Genomic DNA, 12,682 nt, shown 5'->3' with positions numbered 1-12,682 from the left:
AGTTCGTCTGCGGTGTGGTCTCAGTGTCTTCAATAATCAAGAATCTAGTTCTTTATACGGGACGATAGGTCTCGGAGGGACGTCGGTCCACCATGGCTGCAATATAAGTTCTTGTTATTTATACTTACACTTTTTCATACAACTCCATGTGATGCAATATTCCAATAATAGTTTTGCAAGAATAGTAAAGTTAAATTTGTAACTAGTGTCATGCAATATTTTCAAGAACGATATTGTAACCTTCACACGAATATTATTTTAATATTTATATTCAAGAACAGTAATCGAATAGTGTAACAAACGGTATATATAAAAAGAGAATTTGCGAGAATAACAAACGGACATTTGTAACAACGGGATTTTAGCATTTGTAAGAACGGTATTGTAATATTTGTGAGAACGGTATTGTAACATTTGTGAAAACGGTATTGTAACATTTGTGAGAACGGTATTGTAACATTTGTGAGAACGGTATTGTAATATTTGTAAGAACGGTATTGTAACATTTGTGAGAACGGTATTGTAACATTTGTGAGAACGGTATTGTAACATTTGTAAAGTAGCCCAGGTATTCCAGTGGTTGAACGCCACGAACAAGGATATAACGCTAACATCAAGGGTAATAATCGGGGCCAATCTAGGCCTGAACGCTGCAACTTCGATATACTTGAACATCGAGCTACTTGAACTTAATTCGACTTACTTGAACTTCGAGATACTTGAACTTCGCTATACTTGAACCTTGTCATGACATGTTACCTTCATACCCCTTATATGGCATCCCAGTAAGTCACCGATGTCAATATATTTCTGGCTAAGAGTTGGAACCTAGGAATAAGTATGCATTGCACTGATCAACATGACTCGGCCCATTGCTGTTGCCTAAGGGGTGAGGAAGTAACGGATCCATCGACAGTTTGTTGTTCTGTCGAAGAGTGAGTGAGTTGGGTTTAACGCCGTTTTTAACATTATTCGAGTTATATCATGGCGTGTCAGCTTAATGTGAGAGGAAAGCCTGAAGTAATGCAGGTCTCAGACGTTTACCACTTCGGTGAGTGAGTGAGTGAGTGAGTTGGGTTTAACGCCGCTTTTAACAGTATTTCAGTTATATCACGGCGTGTCAGCTCAATGTGGGAAGAAAGCCTGAAGTGATGCAGGTCTCATACGTTTACCACTTCGGTGAAACCCACGAGCACGGGTATGGAGCTGACAAACCTAAAAACATAATCCGGGCGAACCGGGATTCGAACCCACAATCATAGGTTTCTGTCATACCCAAGGGACGCAACTCTGCACAGCGAATCGCGGCGCCTTTGACGACTGGGCCACCCGTGCCCCCGTTCTGTCGAAGAGTGAGGGAGTGCATGGGTGTGTGCGTGTGCGACTGTGTATGTGAGTGTGTGAGTGAATGTTTCAGTCAGATCCCTGATGAATACGAGGAATATGTGTGCAAAAGGCGAATACTCCATCCACTGTACCCCATCATCCATATCAACAAAATGTATAATAAGATCACGCGATCCCTTTGAATGTCTTAAACAATATACGACTTTGGATTGATCATCCAACGTACCAATCGCCCAACGACTTCAGATCTGTCCTGTCCCAAAGGAACTGTGTTAAGTAACATCGTCATGACATTATCAGGAACCAGATGATCGTATATAAACTGTCAGTTTATGTTAAAAGTAAAAAAAAATACTTGCCCATAAGTTCAGATCTGGTAGTAAGCATTGGTTTCAAGTACTGTTTAGAATAAGTTTAGCACAATTTAAATGCAGCTCTCATAGACTTAGGATCGAAGTAGGCAGACATAGAAACAGCGCCAGAGAATTTAGAATATGTGAGCAATGTGGTATAAATGTGATTGAAGATGAGTTTCATTTTCTGTTAGTTTGTCCAGAAAACGACCTTCTAAGAAGTAAATATATTGATCTGCCTTTTTATGTATATACCACTCAACAAAAAATTATATCGATCATGTCAACAACTGATAAAGATACTCTAAATAATCAATGCTCATTTATCATGCTATGTTAATTAGAATATGACCTGTTTAACATATGTAACCACTCCCGAAAACAGAATTGTACTATGGGCCTGGGTGCCGTTGTACAAAGCGATCTTAGCGCTCAGGTGATCGTAACTCCCTCACCTTAACATCGACTTACGACAGTCGTAGCGCTAAGGGTGTTTTGTACAACGGCACCCTGAGGCCTTTCAGTGTGAAATAAAACTTATCCTTATCCTCACTTATCCTTATCCAAATACTGTCCCTGTTTGTGGTAATGTCAATACCATGTTGTAAATTCAATACATGTTTATGTGTGTAAACGACTTTGTCAAGACTTTCACTTAGTGTATTTTGTGGGCGTGAATGTCTTGCTGGTTAAAACTAATCATTTCTACACGTGTTAACATTTCCATGTTCACGTATGATGAAACCCGTATCGATTCCAGGTTAGCATAAGACCCTGTTATGGTTGTCGTATGAGGCTACTCACGCTCGATGACGTGGTTGACCGCGCGTCATCGTATCCCTACGGCGGTAGAGGTTGCTCATAATATCACTCGCCAGTTTGTCTTGTCAAGGATCGATAATCCACAGGCAGCCGTCATATAACTGGAATAGTGCTGAGCGCGGCGTTAAACAACATTAGATCTTATTATGAAGAATTTGGGTGTTCTTTTTGTAATGGGACTTAACACTGTTTCTCTTCTATTTCAGGAAGCTGTGGTTGTGAAAGTGTCTGAAGATTTACAAGGAGGTAAGGGCGTTACATCTCATATTTACATGAGTGTATCATTGTCTTCTGGGAGGATTTACAAGAATGAGTGAGTGAGTTGGGTTTAACGCCGCTTTTAACAATATTACAGTTATATCACGGCGTGTCAGCTTAATGTGGGAGGAAAGCCTGAAGTGATGCAGGTCTCAGACGTTTACCACTTCGGTGAAACCCAAGAGCACGGGTTTGGTGCTGACAAACCTAGAAACATAATCGGGGCGTACCGGGATTCGAACCCACAATCATAGGTGTCTTGCGTGCCACAGCGAATCGCGGCGCCTTAGACGACTGGGCCACCCGTGCCCCCCATACCTGCAAGAACCAGTATTTCAACTTTGCACTGAATGTAGGGAGTTACCAAAACAACGCAACTTTTGGGGGGACACAGTAACAAACAAACACTTTACTTACTTTACTGAAATCTTTACTATTTGTTTTACGCTCATGACTTTTTAGCATGATTTCTTCAACAAGTAATCAATCTTTCATGTACAGAGTAATAATCTTGAAATTAGCAAAAACCTGCAAGTTTGAGATCAATATTTGTTTTGAACTCTCATTCCGAGTTTTTGAAACCAGCAGTGAAGTGACTCTCTGAGCGCTCGATACATCAAGCTGAGGTATGACAACACTTATTCATATATTTGATAACTCGTGGGAATGAGGGGGCAACTGACAATAGACGCTGATGAAGTAAGAAAAATCGCTGAATTAATCGTGTGATGGAAGGACTCCGAGCAAGGGTCAAACTAAAATCACTTTCTGTACAAATTGCCGGCTGACGCTCCTTTGGCTGTGACGGTAGAGTTATCCATCTTTGAAGAACTCTCCTCTAATGCGTCTCCAGTCGATGCCATATTCCTCCTTCGCTGTCCAGAGAGTTCCAATAAATGTTATTTGTCCTTAAATGGGATGTAACAAATCTCGTTTGGGTAAACACAAGAATCGATCTGAGTAATTTGCTTTCGGACCGCGCTCAGCCATGTTCCGACTGCTCTATATTCTAGGAAAAGCAATTGCTCTCTTAAAGCGCCGGCAACTTTGGCTGACTCTCCTTCATTTTCAAGGCCCGTTAGCTTCTTTTGAGAGCAAGTAGCAAAGAACTGCGCCAAATTTCATTGACGAATTGATTGAGAAAACCTCTTGAAAATTAGATTGGATGGAAGAACAAACTTGTTAGATTTAATCGTACATTAAAAGTAGTGGTATTTATGATGTGAGTCGTTTTCGGAAGATTTGACACCCCTGAAGCCGCGGGCAGCTATATCAAGTGTTAGGTTTTTCAATCAATCCTAAAGAAATGTACAGCAATAAAGACTGATATAAGGATCAAAGATTGCTTGAGGAGGAATCGATCCAGCACAGGAATGGAAATAACTATTTTGTTTATGATAATGCTCAACGACGTTGTTATTTTCATTTGTTTCTCATATATTTAGCATAAAAAATAAGAAATGATAACTAAGCTAATGATTAGCGAAGTTTTTTTAACATATCAGAAAAGATACAGCCACCATATAAAAACAAAACATCACAAATTTGATAACGAAATATTTTGCACTTTAAGCAGTTTTCCAGATGGTCTTACTTTTATTCGTAGCTGTTACATGTATGTATGTGTATTTGTTGTTTATAAAAGGACATCAGCTTGTGTATGTAGAATTACCGTATTTGATTTACCGAAAGAAGAAACGAAGAAATAAAAACCAGTGTGTATGGATGACAACTTCATGACTCACACTGTCTCAACGTTTCAGTGTCTGATATAGATGTTAGATGAAGCTGCTTGATGTAAGTGTTTAATGAAGTGTTTGATGAAGGTGATTGATAAAGTGTCTGATGAAGGTGCTTGATAAAAGCAAGTTGGAATTTTACTGATACCAGACCAGCTTCTTTTAGTTTATCTACATGCATTATACACTATACACTATACAAAGCCAGGATCGATGGAAGCCAATGCTTCCAATACATTGAGCCAGGGTTTATGTATGTCCTTATATAAAGATTTCATGTTCTTCGAACGCTTGGCGCCAGTGGTGCCATTACATGTTTATGTGTTACCCCAATTGAACGCATTCTCCCGATTTTCATTTTACATGATCCTCTGTCCGTGAACTTGCCAAAAGGGGTTAATAGATGGTACTTCTTGTTACCCTTCCTGGCGCTCGCCATTAAGGGGATAAAACATGTTAGAAAGCACTAGCACTGTTTAACCGGTATAAGTCCGGAATAGTATAAACATCCACACACATACCTACTTGCACGTTGGTATATGAGTCAAATAATCGTGACCGCGGAGTTACAGCTCGATTTAATACTCCTCATATAACTTGACTAACTCAAAAACACGTTTCGTAGCTGTGACGTCAAATCAGAATATAACAAAGTCAGCAAGAACGAAATGAATTCCAATACCCATGTAGAGATTATTAATTATGCTACTTTCGGATATTAGAGATTTTTCTGCCCAGCGTGTCAACCATCATTTATGGAAACGAGTAACACCAAATCGTCGCAGAGTTGTGTCCTTTTTTGTGTTAGATTGACGAGTGAGGCGTTAGAAAATAAATAGAAACAATTAAAGCATGTACATTCCAATTGTTTCTGCTACAGTAAATATGGCTCAAAATATCCTTACAGATATTGGAAGCGTCGTGTCATTCATTTCTGGTTCAGAACAAAGCCATGTTAGCAAATGGGCATAGGGTATCGAACGAAACAGAATAGAGGTATTATACGCTTGGTTTATCGAGGATGCAGTAATTATCATTGAAAAATATGAATACAGAATAGATGGCATCTGTCAGAAGACAAGGTTATGCCGGGACGTAACAGGTGGTGTTTAGCCTCGCTGTCAAGTGCAGCAACTTTATACGGGCGTAGATGTGCAGCGGCTTGTTGCATAGCTAACGCTCTCCTTGCATTCCTGGAGTGAATTAGATAGTCCTAGACATAATCTAGACAATATTAGGTGTATGTATAGAGGCAGTGATAACAGGCAGGCTGGCACGTGCTACACATGTAAGAAGCTGCTATGTGTTGTAGAGGAGATAGGTAAGTGTTTGCGTATGTCAGACTTCGTAGAAAGGGATGAGGGCCCTTTGCTGGTGTTTTGTGAATAATCAAAGCGGTGTGAGGTCCTTATGTATTGAAAGGCAAGACAGTTATTGGTAGTTTAAAAAAAAAATATCATCATGTGTTTTTGGTATGCATTTTTGTAAAATGGATATGTTTCCGTGAAATGAATTGTTTAGGAACAATGTTCCATGGAGTGTCAGTCGGAAATATATCGATCGTGGCTAAATTGGATCACTTGTGAACCGAAACTTATGCCGTAAAAATATATCAGATAACGTGAGTAGCTGTGGACATAGGGATGAAAGAACCGCAACTGAAAAACATTGGATTACCTTGTATTTGGGAAACTTTTAAAACAAGTACATTGTGTTTATGATACAATGGGTAGGTGAGTTAAGGTTGTTTGAGGCATCAGCCATCGGGCGTGATGAACAATATATTTGATGACATTGTAATCACCAGATCTTCTCGGTCTCACAATGTAACCACCAGATCTTCTCGGTCTCACAATGTAATCACCAGATCTTCTCGGTCTCACAATGTAATCACCAGATCTTCTCGGTCTCACAATGTAATCACCAGATCTTCTCGGTCTCACAATGTAACCACCAGATCTTCTCGGTCTCACAATGTAACCACCAGATCTTCTCGGTCTCACAATGTAATCACCAGATCTTCTCGGTCTCACAATGTAATCACCAGATCTTCTCGGTCTCACAATGTAATCACCAGATCTTCTCGGTCTCACAATGTAATAACGAGATCTTCTCAGTCTCACAATGTAACCACCAGCTCTTCTCGGTCTCACAATGTAACCACCAGATCTTCTCGGTCTCACAATGTAACCACCAGATCTTCTCGGTCTCACAATGTAACCAACAGATCTTCTCGGTCTCACAATGTAACCAACAGATCTTCTCGGTCTCACAATGTACACCAGATCTTCTCGGTCTCACAATGTTACCACCAGATCTTCTCGGTCTCACAATGTAACCACCAGATCTTCTCGGTCTCACAATGTACACCAGATCTTCTCGGTCTCACAATGTAACCACCAGATCTTCTCGGTCTCACAATGTAACCACCAGATCTTCTCGGCCTCACAATGTAATCACCAGATCTTCTCGGTCTCACAATGTAATCACCAGATCTTCTCGGTCTCACAATGTAATCACCAGATCTTCTCGGTCTCACAATGTAATAACGAGATCTTCTCAGTCTCACAATGTAACCACCAGCTCTTCTCGGTCTCACAATGTAACCACCAGATCTTCTCGGTCTCACAATGTAACCACCAGATCTTCTCGGTCTCACAATGTAACCAACAGATCTTCTCGGTCTCACAATGTAACCAACAGATCTTCTCGGTCTCACAATGTACACCAGATCTTCTCGGTCTCACAATGTTACCACCAGATCTTCTCGGTCTCACAATGTAACCACCAGATCTTCTCGGTCTCACAATGTACACCAGATCTTCTCGGTCTCACAATGTAATCACCAGATCTTCTCGGTCTCACAATGTAACCACCAGATCTTCTCGGTCTCACAATGTAATCACCAGATCTTCTCGGTCTCACAATGTAATCACCAGATCTTCTCGGTCTCACAATGTAATCACCAGATCTTCTCGGTCTCACAATGTAACCACCAGATCTTCTCGGTCTCACAATGTAACCACCAGATCTTCTCGGTCTCACAATGTAACCAACATATCTTCTCGATCTCACAATGTAATCACCAGATCTTCTCGGTCTCACAATGTAATCACCAGATCTTCTCGGTCTCACAATGTAATCACCAGATCTTCTCGGTCTCACAATGTAACCACCAGATCTTCTCGGTCTCACAATGTAACCACCAGATCTTCTCGGTCTCACAATGTAACCACCAGATCTTCTCGGTCTCACAATGTAACCACCAGATCTTCTCGGTCTCACAATGTACACCAGATCTTCTCGATCTCACAATGTAATCACCAGATCTTCTCGGTCTCACAATGTAACCACCAGATCCTCATTACTATACAGTACTGGGACAAGCATTTGAGGACCTGTTTTGTTGCAGTCACAATACAAGAAGCGCCTGGTTGCGGATGGCCATCACTGGAAAGACACAAGTGTCACCATACACGGAGAAGTAAGTTGATGATGGTCATCGCTGGAGGCACCCTGAAAGACACAAGTGTCACCATACAAGCAGAGACAGGTTGTAATGGTCATCGCTGGAGGCGCCCTGAAAGACACCAGTGTCACCATACAAGGAGAGACAGGTTGGGGATGGTCATAGCTGGAAGCCCCCTGGAAAACACAATTGTCACCATACAAGCAGAGACAGGCTGTGATGGTCATCGCTGGAGGCGCCCTGAAAGACACAAGTATGACCATACAAGGAGAGACAGGTTGTGATGGTCATCGCTGGAGGCGCCCTGAAAGACACAAGTGTCACCATACAAGGAGCGACAGGTTGTGATGGTCATCGTTGGAGGCGCCCTGAAAGACACCAGTGTCACCATACAAGGAGAGACAGGTTGTGATGGTCATCGCTGGAAGCGCCCTGAAAGACACCAGTGTCACCATACAAGGAGAGACAGGCTGTGATGGTCATCGTTGGAAGCCCCCTGAAAGACACAAGTATAACCATACAAGGAGAGACAGGTTTTGATGGTCATCGCTGGAAGCCCCCTGAAAGACACAAGTGTCACCATACAATGAGATACAGGTTGTGATGGTCATAGCTGGAAGCCCCCTGGAAAACACAAGTGTCACCATACAAGCAGAGACAGGTTGAAATGGTCATCGCTGGAGGCGCCCTGAAAGACACCAGTGTCACCAAACAAGGAGAGACAGGCTGTGATGGTCATCGCTGGAGGCGCCCTGAAAGACACAAGTGTCACCATACAATGAGAGACAGGTTGGGGATGGTCATAGCTGGAAGCCCCCTGGAAAACACAATTGTCACCATACAAGCAGAGACAGGTTGTGATGGTCATCGCTGGAGGCGGCCTGAAAGACACCAGTGTCACCATACAAGGAGAGACAGGTTGTGATGGTCATCGTTGGAAGCCCCCTGAAAGACACAAGTATAACCATACAAGGAGAGACAGGTTTTGATGGTCATCGCTGGAAGCCCCCTGAAAGACACAAGTGTCACCATACAATGAGATACAGGTTGTGATGGTCATAGCTGGAAGCCCCCTGGAAAACACAAGTGTCACCATACAAGCAGAGACAGGTTGAAATGGTCATCGCTGGAGGCGCCCTGAAAGACACCAGTGTCACCATACAAGGAGAGACAGGCTGTGATGGTCATCGCTGGAGGCGCCCTGAAAGACACAAGTGTCACCATACAAGGAGAGACAGGTTGGGGATGGTCATAGCTGGAAGCCCCCTGGAAAACACAATTGTCACCATACAAGCAGAGACAGGTTGTGATGGTCATCGCTGGAGGCGGCCTGAAAGACACCAGTGTCACCATACAAGGAGAGACAGGCTTTGATGGTCATCGCTGGAGGCGCCCTGAAAGACACAAGTATAACCATACAAGGAGAGACAGGTTGTGATGGTCATCGCTGGAGGCGCCCTGAAAGACACCAGTGGCACCATACAAGGAGCGACAGGTTGTGATGGTCATCGCTGGAGGCGCCCTGAAAGACACAAGTGTCACCATACAAGGAGAGACAGGTTGTGATGGTTATCGCTGGAGGCGCCCTGAAAGACACCAGTGTCACCATACAAGGAGCGACAGGTTGTGATGGTCATCGCTGGAGGCGGCCTGAAAGACACAAGTGTCACCATACAAGCAGAGACAGGTTGTGATGGTCATCGCTGGAGGCGCCCTGAAAGACACAAGTGTCACCATACAAGGAGAGACAGGCTGTGATGGTCATCGCTGGAGGCGCCCTGAAAGACACAAGTGTCACCATACAATGAGAGACAGGTTGGGGATGGTCATAGCTGGAAGCCCCCTGGAAAACACAATTGTCACTATACAAGCAGAGACAGGTTGTGATGGTCATCGCTGGAGGCGCCCTGAAATACACCAGTGTCACCATACAAGGAGAGACAGGCTTTGATGGTCATCGCTGGAGGCGCCCTGAAAGACACAAGTATAACCATACAAGGAGAGACAGGTTGTGATGGTCATCGCTGGAGGCGCCCTGAAAGACACCAGTGGCACCATACAAGGAGCGACAGGTTGTGATGGTCATCGCTGGAGGCGCCCTGAAATACACCAGTGTCACCATACAATGAGAGACAGGCTGGGGATGGTCATCGCTGGAACCGCACTGACAGACGTAAGGGTCACCATACAAGCAGAGGCAGGTTGGGGATGGTCATAGCTGGAACCGCACTGACAGACGTAAGGGTCACCATACAAGTAGAGACAGGCTGGGGACGGTCATAGCTGGAAGCCCCCTGGAAAACACAAGTGTCACCATACAAGGAGAGGCAGGCTGGGGATGGTCATCGCTGGAACCGCACTGACAGACGTAAGGGTCACCATACAAGCAGAGGCAGGTTGGGGATGGTCATCGCTGGAAGCGCCTTGAAAGACACAAGTGTCACCATACACGGAGAGGCGAATATCTGCGGAAATATATTCCATAACACGTAAAAGGCAAAATAGCGAATAGGTCATCTAAGGCGACGCAATTCGCTGTTGGTAGTTGCGTCCCTTAGGCGCACCAGAAACCTATGATCGTGGGCTTCACATTCACCCTGATTATGTTGTTTGGTTTGTTTCACCCAAGTGGTAAAGACACTTCGGGTTTCCTTTCCCCATCAAGGTGACACTCTATGATGTACCTGAACTCTGTTCAACCCACCTCATCCAGTACCTCACTCACTCATTCACTTACTCACTCACTCTTTTCTAATATGCAAATAAACTTCCGAAACACACACCACCTACTGTTACGCTACAGAGATGTTGATATATAGTACGTCTGCTCATCCTCACACAATAACCCCTAACTCGAGTTACTGTAAATTGTCACGTCTTTACGTCATGCACTGACGGAGTGACTAAGTGTGTTGCTCTTCCTCTATTAGGGAGAGGACCACGAGTGACCCAGTCGTCCAAGGCGCCACAATTCGCTGTGGGCGCCCCACAAACCTATGATCGTGGGTTCAAATCTCGGTTCGCCCCGTTTATGTTTCTTGGGTTGTGAGCACCATTTCAATGCTCGTGGGTTTCACCAAAGTGGTAAACGTCCAAGACCTGCATCACTTTGGGCTTTGCTCCAACATTTAGTTGTCACACCGTGATATAACTGGAATACTGTTCAGAGCGGCGTTAAACCCAACTCACTCACACTCTCTTCCAACAAGGTCAAATGTAACACACCATTTTTATGTCTCAAGTTATCACCCGTGAATAATATCTGGCATCCCTTAGCCTAAACAGGACATTGAATCTTTACTGATAAAATATTAGCAGAGGAAGAGGGGAAGCCTTGTGGTTAAAGCGTTCGCCAGTCACGCCAAAGGTCTGAGTTTGTATCCCCACTTGGTGCCACCCGCCCTGAAATTTCTTGAATATTGATAAAACGGCGTAAAACCATGCTCACTCAGATGTTATAGTACATCAAATAAACTTAAGTGTTTTACTAATCCGCCAATCGAAAGAAAACAATGATGTCACGCAAGAGAGGAAGATATACAAATTTCTCTCCAGAAAAATCTGCACAACATCCTTGCTTGAAAAAGTAGTATGTTGGTAATAAATTATCAGCATAAGAGAAGGTAAAATGAAGTTGTTTTGTTAAAGGTAATTTTCTTAATTTCCATCCAAATCATTTCCCCGCAAAAGTTGATCTGTACCGCGACAGTCCAAGAGCGTTATCTTGTACCTTGTTATTACTGCCTGAATAGACTCTTGCTGAGTAAGGAGAACACTGGCGCCAAAAGTGGCATGTTCAAAGCCATTTTAGACACTACTAGGATTTCCTTAGTACTAAATTATAGAAATCAATAGTTATTTACCATAACAGGGATACAATTTGCTGGCCTCCAATCTGCATCGGTTTGGCCGTGATGGAAAGTTTCACTGATAGAAAGTGTTTGATTTCAAAATTACACCATTTAGCTGGAATCCCTGTGATACGGTTATAAGGTTAACCTACAGCAAAGGTATGCGTTATTGAAAATGTAAATTAACTTTGGTATTCTATTTGTGGTGGTCAAATGCAAAGCGTGTTCTGGTGGAATATTACATCAAATATACACGGTGCAAAAGATTATACAATTTAGTTTGATGAATGTTCTCGTTTGAAGGAGTTGGATGATTGGGAGGCTTATTAATAGCAAGGTCATTACGCAAATCAGAAAATATATAATGTTTATATTTCTGGAACCACTGTGCTAAAATGCAACTTTGTGCAAGTTTTGTATATAATATGAATACCAAAGACATATCCTTCTGAAGGCGAACTTTTAGTAGAAAGATCAAAATTGCAAATACGTGTTGTATATTCCAGAAGTCATACATAAATTGCAAATACGTGTTCTATTACAGCAGTCATGCATAAATTGGCCACGTTGCCTTTCCAGTAGATATTTGTGGAAGTAACTTACATTCTAGAGATACTGAGAAATCCCACTTGCATTGAACTTTATGAAGAATAATAACTAATATCATATCCATTCCCCTTAGCATTTAAGAGTGAGGACGAAGTATGTTCGGAGATCAATAGACGATTGATTAAGGCTGTAGATATGAGAACAGGAGAGGTGGCTTGACTTCCAACAAATACCCTTCGGCGTCCGAGATAATATTTCAATTCTCCATAAATCTCGCGAGAAGCCAGACTATTC

Source organism: Haliotis rufescens, unplaced genomic scaffold (genome assembly GCF_023055435.1).
Source record: "Haliotis rufescens isolate VD_foot unplaced genomic scaffold, xgHalRufe1.0.p SCAF_15, whole genome shotgun sequence".
In the NCBI taxonomy this organism is placed as follows: Eukaryota; Metazoa; Mollusca; class Gastropoda; order Lepetellida; family Haliotidae; genus Haliotis; species Haliotis rufescens.
This window is presented reverse-complemented; position numbering follows the sequence as displayed.